The 12095-nt window shown below is 35.0% G+C and overlaps 1 protein-coding gene across 1 annotated transcript in view; it reads right to left on the bottom strand.

The window, feature by feature from the left end:
- Window positions 1-11670, bottom strand: part of CHRNA2 (cholinergic receptor nicotinic alpha 2 subunit) — a 165238-nt gene extending 153568 nt beyond the window's left edge. Inside the window, exon 1 of the mRNA XM_077489225.1 lies at window positions 11347-11670. The gene's annotated coding sequence lies outside the window, so the exon portion shown is untranslated. The remainder of the gene's footprint in view (window positions 1-11346) is intronic.
- Window positions 11671-12095: the final 425 nt, after the last annotated feature.

Here is a 12095-nt window from a genome sequence, read left to right as displayed (position 1 = left end):
AGATAGATAGATAGATAGATAGATAGATAGATATAGAGAGATAGATAGATAGATAGATAGATAGATAGATAGATAGATAGATAGATATAGAGAGATAGATAGATAGATAGATAGATAGATAGATAGATAGATAGATAGATAGATATGGAGAGATAGATAGATAGATAGATAGATAGATAGATAGATAGATAGATAGATAGATAGATATGGATAGATAGATAGATAGATAGATAGATAGATAGATAGATAGATAGATAGATATGGATAGATAGATAGATAGATAGATAGATAGATAGATAGATAGATAGATATGGAGAGATAGATAGATAGATAGATAGATAGATAGATAGATAGATAGATAGATAGATAGATATGGAGAGATAGATAGATAGATAGATAGATAGATAGATAGATAGATAGATAGATATGGAGAGATAGATAGATAGATAGATAGATAGATAGATAGATAGATAGATAGATAGATAGATAGATATGGAGAGATAGATAGATAGATAGATAGATAGATAGATAGATAGATATGGATAGATAGATAGATAGATAGATAGATAGATAGATAGATAGATAGATAGATAGATATGGATAGATAGATAGATAGATAGATAGATAGATAGATAGATAGATATGGAGAGATAGATAGATAGATAGATAGATAGATAGATAGATAGATAGATAGATAGATAGATATGGATAGATAGATAGATAGATAGATAGATAGATAGATAGATAGATAGATAGATAGATAGATATGGAGAGATAGATAGATAGATAGATATGGATAGATAGATAGATAGATAGATAGATAGATAGATAGCTATGGAGAGATAGATAAATAGATAGATAGATAGATAGATAGATAGCTATGGAGAGATAGATAGATAGATAGATAGATAGATAGATAGATAGATAGATAGATAGATAGATAGATAGATAGCTATGGAGAGATAGATAGATAGATAGATAGATAGATAGATAGATAGATAGATAGATAGCTATGGAGAGATAGATAGATAGATAGATAGATAGATAGATAGATAGATAGATAGATAGATAGATAGCTATGGAGAGATAGATAGATTTGCTGAACATCAGCTCCAATCTCCAACTTTCTGAAGCCAGAGAAGAAATCCGTCATTCTGAAGACGGTAATTAAATAGTGACGGGTATAGATAGATAGATAGATAGATAGATAGATAGATAGATAGATAGATATGGAGAGATAGATAGATAGATAGATAGATAGATAGATAGATAGATAGATATGGATAGATAGATAGATAGATAGATAGATAGATAGATAGATAGATATGGATAGATAGATAGATAGATAGATAGATAGATAGATAGATAGATAGATAGATAGATATGGAGAGATAGATAGATAGATAGATAGATAGATAGATAGATAGATAGATAGATAGATAGATAGATAGATATGGATAGATAGATAGATAGATAGATAGATAGATAGATAGATAGATAGATATGGAGAGATAGATAGATAGATAGATAGATAGATAGATAGATAGATAGATATGGATAGATAGATAGATAGATAGATAGATAGATAGATAGATAGCTATGGAGAGATAGATAAATAGATAGATAGATAGATAGATAGATAGATAGATAGATAGATAGATAGATAGATAGATAGATATAGAGAGATAGATAGATAGATAGATAGATAGATAGATAGATAGATAGATAGATAGATATGGATAGATAGATAGATAGATAGATAGATAGATAGATAGATAGATAGATAGATAGATAGATAGATATGGATAGATAGATAGATAGATAGATAGATAGATAGATAGATAGATAGATATGGAGAGATAGATAGATAGATAGATAGATAGATAGATAGATATGGAGAGATAGATAGATAGATAGATAGATAGATAGATAGATAGATAGATAGATAGATAGATAGATATGGAGAGATAGATAGATAGATAGATAGATAGATAGATAGATAGATAGATAGATAGATAGATATGGAGAGATAGATAGATAGATAGATAGATAGATAGATAGATAGATAGATAGATAGATATGGATAGATAGATAGATAGATAGATAGATAGATAGATAGATAGATAGATAGATAGATATGGATAGATAGATAGATAGATAGATAGATAGATAGATAGATAGATAGATAGATATGGAGAGATAGATAGATAGATAGATAGATAGATAGATAGATAGATAGATAGATAGATAGATATGGATAGATAGATAGATAGATAGATAGATAGATAGATAGATATGGAGAGATAGATAGATAGATAGATAGATAGATAGATAGATAGATAGATAGATAGATAGATAGATATGGATAGATAGATAGATAGATAGATAGATAGATAGATAGATAGATAGCTATGGAGAGATAGATAAATAGATAGATAGATAGATAGATAGATAGATAGATATGGATAGATAGATAGATAGATAGATAGATAGATAGATAGATAGATAGATAGATAGATAGATAGATAGCTATGGAGAGATAGATAGATAGATAGATAGATAGATAGATAGATAGATAGATAGATAGATAGATATGGAGAGATAGATAGATAGATAGATAGATAGATAGATAGATAGATAGATAGATAGATATGGATAGATAGATAGATAGATAGATAGATAGATAGATAGATAGATAGATAGATAGATATGGATAGATAGATAGATAGATAGATAGATAGATAGATAGATAGATAGATAGATAGATAGATATGGAGAGATAGATAGATAGATAGATAGATAGATAGATAGATAGATAGATAGATAGATAGATAGATAGATATGGATAGATAGATAGATAGATAGATAGATAGATAGATAGATAGATAGATAGATATGGAGAGATAGATAGATAGATAGATAGATAGATAGATAGATAGATAGATAGATATGGATAGATAGATAGATAGATAGATAGATAGATAGATAGATAGCTATGGAGAGATAGATAAATAGATAGATAGATAGATAGATAGATAGATAGATAGATAGATAGATAGATATAGAGAGATAGATAGATAGATAGATAGATAGATAGATAGATAGATAGATAGATAGATATGGATAGATAGATAGATAGATAGATAGATAGATAGATAGATAGATAGATAGATAGATATGGATAGATAGATAGATAGATAGATAGATAGATAGATAGATAGATAGATAGATAGATATGGAGAGATAGATAGATAGATAGATAGATAGATAGATAGATATGGAGAGATAGATAGATAGATAGATAGATAGATAGATAGATAGATAGATATGGAGAGATAGATAGATAGATAGATAGATAGATAGATAGATAGATAGATAGATATGGAGAGATAGATAGATAGATAGATAGATAGATAGATAGATAGATAGATAGATAGATAGATATGGATAGATAGATAGATAGATAGATAGATAGATAGATAGATAGATAGATAGATAGATAGATATGGATAGATAGATAGATAGATAGATAGATAGATAGATAGATAGATAGATAGATAGAGAGAGATAGATAGATAGATAGATAGATAGATAGATAGATAGATAGATAGATAGATAGATATGGATAGATAGATAGATAGATAGATAGATAGATAGATAGATAGATAGATAGATAGATATGGAGAGATAGATAGATAGATAGATAGATAGATAGATAGATAGATAGATAGATAGATAGATAGATAGATATGGATAGATAGATAGATAGATAGATAGATAGATAGATAGATAGATAGATAGATAGATAGCTATGGAGAGATAGATAAATAGATAGATAGATAGATAGATAGATAGCTATGGAGAGATAGATAGATAGATAGATAGATAGATAGATAGATAGATAGATAGATAGCTATGGAGAGATAGATAGATAGATAGATAGATAGATAGATAGATAGATAGATAGATAGATAGATAGCTATGGAGAGATAGATAGATTTGCTGAACATCAGCTCCAATCTCCAACTTTCTGAAGCCAGAGAAGAAATCCGTCATTCTGAAGACGGTAATTAAATAGTGACGGGTATAATTGCTGATCGTAGAAGTGAAATCTCAGAACAGTTGGACACCCTGCCATTTGTTTACAGAGAAAACTTCATCTACCTGTATGTACCTTCTTCCTCGGCATCCTGGTGACACCCGGACAGTACCCGAGCAGCGCTAGACCACAGGAGAGTCTGGGGAAAGCACAAGACTGAAGCAATTTAATGAATGTTTAAATGTATCCTCTCTCATCAGGTGATAGTACCAGCACTTCGAAGGCCAAATAAAGCTTCAGTTTAAATAATGTAAACACCCCCCAGTAAGAGCAGACAGTGTGCAAAGTCTTACAGTTCTCTAATCGTTTACAAAGCAGTCACAGTTGGAGTAGAAAAGACTGTCCACTGGCAGCATTCTGCAGGGGAGGATCCTTTCTCTCTGGGTGGAAGCAGTGGTCTCTCTGCAGAGGTCTGACATACTCAATACTGCATTAGACCCAGAGCTCTGAAATCTGCAAAACTAACTCTCCCTGATTAGACAGCTCTAGCTCTGACTCAGTGAGGGGGGGGGGGGGCATCTTAGATCTTTGCAGAGAGATCACTGTGTGGAAGAAATGATCTCTCTGCACAGTTACCAGCTGGGTCAGATCTATAGTTCTATCATTCAACCTGGGTCAGACCTACAGTTCTATCACCAAACCTCATGATCCCTGCTGATTGGAGAGCTCTAGCTCTGATTTATCAGGAATAACCTTGAACCTCTGCAGAGAGACCACTGATTCCACACAGAGGGCTATCAGTCACAGCCAAGCAGTAGAACTTGTCCCCTGCCAGCATGCTGCAGGCAAGAACTGATGCCTTCTACAAGGAAGCAGTGGTGTCTCCGCAGAGATCTAACATATTCCTAAGACCTGCAGCCAGCAAACCTCATGTTGCCTGCTAATTGCACTGCTCCAACTCTGACTGAGCAGGGGTCACCTTGGCCCTCTGCAGAGAGACCACAGATTCCACGCAGAGAGCAAACAGTCACAGCCAAGCAGTAGAGCTTGTCCACTGCTAGCATGCTGCAGGCAAGAAGAGATGCCTTCTACATGGAAGCAGTGGTTTCTCTAAAGAGGTCTGACACATTCCCAGCTGAAGTGAAGATCTATAGCTCTGCAATCAGCAATCCTCCTGTTCAAGCTCCAGCTCTAACTTAGCCGAGCCAATGTGGACTTCTGCAGAGGGACCACTGCTTCCACACAGAGAGAAAGCACGCTGGCAGGGGGACAGGCTTTTTTCTACTCAAAGTATAAACAGAAAAATCAGTGCTACTACCCATACACCACATAGATAGCAGAGCTCCCGGGTGCTCGATCCACAATCGCTGGCTGAGTAGAGTAATGTCGAAAAAATTATCCGCATTCCGGTTGTTGCTCTTAAAATGTCTTCATTTTATTGAATAGCCACAGTGAACAAACACAGATTAAGTCAGTTAACGCGTTTCAGCCTATAAGGCCTTAGTCATTATGACTAAGGCCTTATAGGCTGAAACGCGTCAACTGACTTAATCTGCCTTTGTTCACTGTGGCTATTCAATAAAATGAAGAAATTTTAAGAGCAACAACCAGAGTGCGGATAATTTTTTCTACATTTCTGAAATCAAGGACCTGAAGTGCAGACCACCAATGCAAAGTTTATTGGAGGCGCCCATATCTTAGTGGGGTGCCATGGGCATGCGCCCTAAAGGAAATATATATATATGTTGCCTATCCTTATCAAACCAAAGCCCAATACTTAAAAGTATGGCAGTCCTCCCACCAGTGCCGGGACACAGTCATCCAGTTCCCAGGGCAAAGATGCCCCCTTCCCCTAGGGTTATGGTCAGGATGCCCCAATCCCTGCAATGAACCATTGTGCCCAGGGCAGCCTCCCCTCCTGCCCCCCCCCCACGCTCCTTGTCCAGGTTCACTTTAAGTGATTATGCCAGCTTGGTAACATGGCACCAAAAAAAAACCAATATTAGGTCCAGTAGCAGTTAACCAGTTGCAGTCAAGTTCCTAATTACAAAATGCAACCCACCTCCGTGTGGAATAATTCTGTAGAATGGCCAACTCTTTCTGCTGCATTCAAGTCCATTTATAAAAATGTCTCAACCGTGACAAATACTCCTCGCAATGTGCTTAATATGTTAATATAATCCCCAAAATGTGTCGAATATGTTTATATAATCCCCATATTGTGCCTAATATGCCTATTTCCTATAACTGGCAGCTCCACCTAGTGACCCCAGTGTGTTATTTTCCTGATTGAGGTATTTTGGGAGAATACCACCTTATGGCCACTAGATGGCGATGACAAGCATAGAAAACGAGCATATTAGACACAATACAAGGATTATTGTAGACGACGGTGCGATAAGCTGAGACACCCCGCGCAGAAAAGTTTTTATAAATGGATACCTTAAAATGGTTCTAAGTTTTCCCTTTTAGATATTTATGAAGGCCTGTTTGGGTTATTGCATATAACCTTTTTGCACTGATTGGATAGAAATTGAATAAATCCAAATTGATTGGATAGAAATTGATTATATACAAATGAATTGGATAGAAATTGATTATATTCAAATGTATTTGATACTAATTGATTATATAGAAATGAATTGGATACAAATTGATTATATAGAAATTGATTGGATATAAATTGATTATATAAAAATTAATTGGATACAAATTGATTATATAAAAATTAATTGGATACAAATTGATTATATAGAAATTGATTGGATATAAATTGATGATATAAAAATTTATTGAATACAATTTGATTATATACAAATTAATTGGATACAAATTGATTATATAGAAAAATAATGGGATAGAAATTGATTATATACAAATTAATTGGATACAAATTGATTTATATTCAAATGGATTGGATATAAATTGATTATATACTAATTAATTGGATACAAATTGATTATATAGAAATTGATTGGATATAAATTGATTATATAAAAATTTATTGGATACAATTTGATTATATACAAATTAATTGGATCAAATTGATTATATAAAAAAATAATTGATAGAAATTGTTTTAATACAAATCAATTGGCTACAGATTGATTATATACAAATCGATTGGATACAAATTGATTATATACAAATTAATTGGATACAAATTGATTAAATTCAAATTAATTGGATACAAATTGATTATATAAAAAATAATTGGATAGAAATTGATTATATAAAAATTGATTTATATACAAATGGATTGGATAGAAATTGATTATATACTAATTAATTGGATACAAATTGATTATATACAAATTAATTGGATACAAATTGATTATATACAAATTAATTGGATACAAATTGATTATATATAAATTAATTGGATACAAACTTATTTCATATAAATTGATTGGATAGCTTAGAGAGGTCATCATATTTACATAATTAGAGTAGATAAAGTTGATCGTACAAAGATTGTGTGGGCAGATTGTAACATATAAGTCTGTTTTGCTCATAGGGACTTAGGGGAATCCTTCAGGCTCGGGTCACACTGGTGCGGTGCGGAAGACCCTGCGAATCCACTGCGAGGTCCTGCATCGTACCTGAATCGCAAGCAGTTCCCACTGCCCTATGTAAACCACTGGAAGTGTCAATAACAAAAGTTAATGCCCCCCTCCCCCCGATTGGTTCGCATATCGCAGTGTGAACTGCCAATTCAGACAGGAATCGGATCGCATGGGTGCAGACCAAGAAAAAAGGTTCCTGCGTGACTTTGGTCCGAATGCGATTGCGATATCAGCCATACTGTTTGGCTGAATTCGCATCGTACAGACATCGCATGTGCTTTGCACAGCAGCGCGGTGCGGATCACATGCAATGTCGCACAGCGCACCAATGTGAACCCAGCCTCATTGAGAGAAATACAAAGGCTGCCATTGCTGACCTCCCAAAATGACCCCTTGCCTGGCTGTCTTTTGATTTTAAGCCCCCTGTTGACACCAGTGCGACTTCAGGTTGTGACATGCGATTTACAATTCCCGTCTGAAGTCGCATCTACTGTCTTTCTATGGCACCGTCTTAATAGGTTGTGACTTGAAGTAATGCGATTTTGAAAAATAGCTCCTGCACTATTTTTGGCGATTTCAGGTGCGACTGGCATTGACATCTGTGCCTGAAATAGCACTGTCCTGGGGGGTTTGGAATCGCACAAAAAGTAGCGCGATAACAAATCTGTGGGGGGGCTAAGACACGGATTGAACCGCAATAAGACTGCAGGACAAAAAGTGAGGCAGCACCGTGGCTTAGTGATTAGCGCCTCTGCCTGGCAGCACTGGGGTCCTCATTTTAAATCCCAACCATAATGCTACCTGCATGGAGTTTGCATGTTCTCCTTGTGCCTGCGTGGGATTCCTCCAGGTATTCTGGTATCCTCCCACACTGCAAAGACATGCTGGTAGGTTAATTGGCTCCTGTCTAAATTGGCCCTAGTATGTGAATGGGAGATAGGGACCTTGGATTGTACACCAGTTGAGGGTTAGAGACTGATGTAATAATATATGGCTTCTTGAACACTGCTGTAGTGTTTTTAGAAATACATGATTTTTTTTTTTTTTACTGATGTGAATGCAAGCCATTGTTTTCAATGTGCCTGTGAAAGGCATGCGCACGGGGTGTGCCAGATGTGCCTGGGCACACCCTAATCACCCCGTGCAGCACAGATTCCCCCTGCTGCCTGACTGCAGAGAAAGGGACTGGGGAATCTCTGCCCTCAGTCCCTTTCTCTGTCTCAAAAGTAAAACTTCAGGGGTCTGTCTAGACCACTAATATTTCCCCAAAGCTCCTAAAAAAAAATGTATAAAAAAAAAAGAATTTAAAAAAATTATAGTAAATAATTTTTTTTTATAAAATTGTAAAAAAATTATAAACATTTATTTAATAATAAAAATAAAATACTGACACCAATCTCTGCCTTCCCACTGCCTTCCAACACCATCCTCTGCCCTACTGTCATGTCCTCTGCTCTACTGGCAAATAAAATACAATTGTAAAAAATAATTAAAAAAATAAAATAATAAAAATAAGCTACTGACACCAATCTCTGCCTTCCCAACACCATCTTCTACCCTACTGTAAAAATCCACTGCTCTACTGGCAAATAAAATAAAATTGTAAAAAAATAATTTAAAAAAATAAAAATAAACTACTGCCACCAATCTCTTGCATTCCTGACACTGTCCTCTGCCCTACTGTCAAAGTCCACTGCTCTACTGCAAATAAAATAAAATTATAAAAAAAAGAATAAAAAAATAAATAAAAATAATAAAAATAAACTACTGCCACCAATCTCTTGCCTTCCTGACACCGTCCTCTGCCCTACTGTCAAAATCCACTGCTTTACTGGCAAATAAAATAAAATTGTAAAAAAAAAAAATAATAATAAAAATAAACTACTGACACCAATCTCTGCCTTCCTGACACCATCCTCTGCCCTACTGTCAAAGTCCACTGCTCTACTGGCAGATATAATAAAATCGTAAAAAAATAAAAAATAATAAAAAAAAAATAAAAAAATAAACTACTGCCACCAATCTCTTGCTTTCCTGACACTGTCCTCTGTCCAACTGTCAAAGTCCACTACCCTACTGGCAGATATAATAAAATTGTAAAAAAAAAAAAATAATAATAATAAAAATAAACTACTGCCACCAATCTCTTGTCTTCCTGACACCGTCCTCTGCCCTATTGTCAAAGTCCACTGCTCTACTGACACTTTCCATGTTTTAACACCTTTTAAAATGTTTATGTTTATTTATAAGAGTGTGTGTGTATGTATATAAATATATATATATATATATATATATATATATGTATATATATATATATATATATATATATATATATATATATATATATATATATATATATATATATATATATATATATAAATATATATATATACACGCATATATATATATATATATATATATATATATATATATATATATATATATATATATATATATATATATATATATATATATATATATATATGTATCTATATATATATATCTATATATATATATATATATATATATATATACACACACACATACATACATACACTGTGGGCACACACCATAATGAGCTTGGGGGTGCACAGAGTGCCATGCTTATAGGTCAGTAAAAAAAGGGTTTGCACCCCCAAGCTCATTATGGTGTGTGCCCAGAGTGTGTGTGTGTGTGTGTGTGTGTGTATATATATAATCTATCTGTGTGTGTGTGTGTATATATATATATATATATATATATATATATATATATATATATATATATATATATATATATATATATATATATATATATACATACACACATACATACACTTTGGGCACACACCATAATGAGCTTGGGGGGACACACCCGTTTTTTTACTGACCTATAAGCATGTACACATGCCATGCTTATAGGTCAGTAAAATAAATACAGAAATATGCGTCACCGGGCAGCATTTTATGCAGGTACACGCGTATGCGCGCAAATACACGCGTACACACATACAAGGTTAATTTGAAGAGATTAGAATTGCATTCTGGGAGTTTGAATTTATTTTACGCAACTACACGCAAAATAAACGCAAGGGGTCTCTGCCAGGAATACTGATGTGCAAACATCAGTACCCTGCGCAAGTACCCCATATGTAAAGTGCTGCGTACATTTTCAGCACTATATAAATACCTTTAATAAATACAATTTAAAAAGTCAGCGTTGCAGTCACCTCTTTTAATTGCTTTTTGAGGATAGCCTCTGAATTGGCTTGTCAGCCAGGAAAGAAGTATTTCCAAGACAATGGTACCCTCCATGCCTCCTGAGTGCAGATTTGCTGTAACTTTCCTGGCTGCATAAATGCTAAAAGTAAAAGCAATTTCTACTCTGTTTCAAACTGGCTTCAGATCTGCTGCTTATAACAAGACCCCTACATTTGCAGCTATCTATTACTTCCCAAAGCCATTATAAAAAAAAAATAAAAAAAATAATAATAAAAGAAATGTCTGTAAAGCATTCATGTCTCATAGTCCCTGATTGTCGGGCAGCTTCAAACAATCCCTTTTCTCTGTGTGAGAGCAGCACAGCTGTAGTAAAGGGTGATTTATACAGAAGATTACAGCCTATAGATCCTCCACACATCTAGCAGATAATGAGCCTCCCCTACAACTTGCCCATTTAGGGGGAATCAGCCCCACTACAGACCTGCTCTGGGGAAGCCAACTGTCATATCTCAGCTTTGATGGCCACCAAGGGGGTCTTACCTGCAGCTTCAATCCAGTTTTGTTGGAGCTCAGCTCAAATCCCAAATCCAAACCAAGGATAAGACCAGGGATCAAGGGTAATATCCCCCCCCCAAAAAAAGAGAGAGAGGATCAGGGTGATCCAAAGATAGGCAAAGTTTTTGGAGGAGGTCCTGAAGAGGAGACTAGGTTGCTGTCCTCCAAGCAGAAGCTGACTACTACCTGAGATGGTGTTGAGGCTTTCAGGCAGTTGGTGGTACTTGCGGAGCCTGGATGAAGCATCTCCAGACCTGACCATGGATGGATGGAGGAGGAGGAGCAAGAGGAGAACGCTTCAACCTGTCACAGGCTGCTCTACAAGGCAAGGGGGGTGATGAGGTGGGAGAAAGTCCTCTGTCCATGGTGCTGTTAACTCATAATAGTCCTGAATGTTGAGAGAAGCTCAATTACTAGTGCAGGTGATTCAGATACATTGGAAAGTGAAAGCTTACTCTAGCATAGTAGAACAAAGAATGTAGAAAAATAAATAAATCTGGTCACAATTTGCATGAGGCAAGATTTGTCCAATTTGGCCAGCTTGGGCAGACTGGTCACACACCCTAGGCAGCAACACATGTCCCTTTTGTAATGGGCAGAGGGGCACTGATTTGGATAGATCTGCATGCATTGCTTGATTTACCCTGATACTAGATAAGGAGGGGGTGATGAAGTGGAGGAAAGTCCTGTGTCTATGGTGCTGTTAACCCATGACAGCCCTGAATGGGGAGAAG

The sequence above is a fragment of the Lithobates pipiens genome, unplaced genomic scaffold, assembly GCF_037356315.1.
Source record: "Lithobates pipiens isolate NorthernLeopardFrog02 unplaced genomic scaffold, aLitPip1_a1.2 Scaffold_18, whole genome shotgun sequence".
In the NCBI taxonomy this organism is placed as follows: domain Eukaryota; kingdom Metazoa; phylum Chordata; class Amphibia; order Anura; family Ranidae; genus Lithobates; species Lithobates pipiens.
The sequence above is the reverse complement of the archived record's forward strand: the minus strand, read 5'-3'. Positions and strand labels throughout refer to the sequence as shown.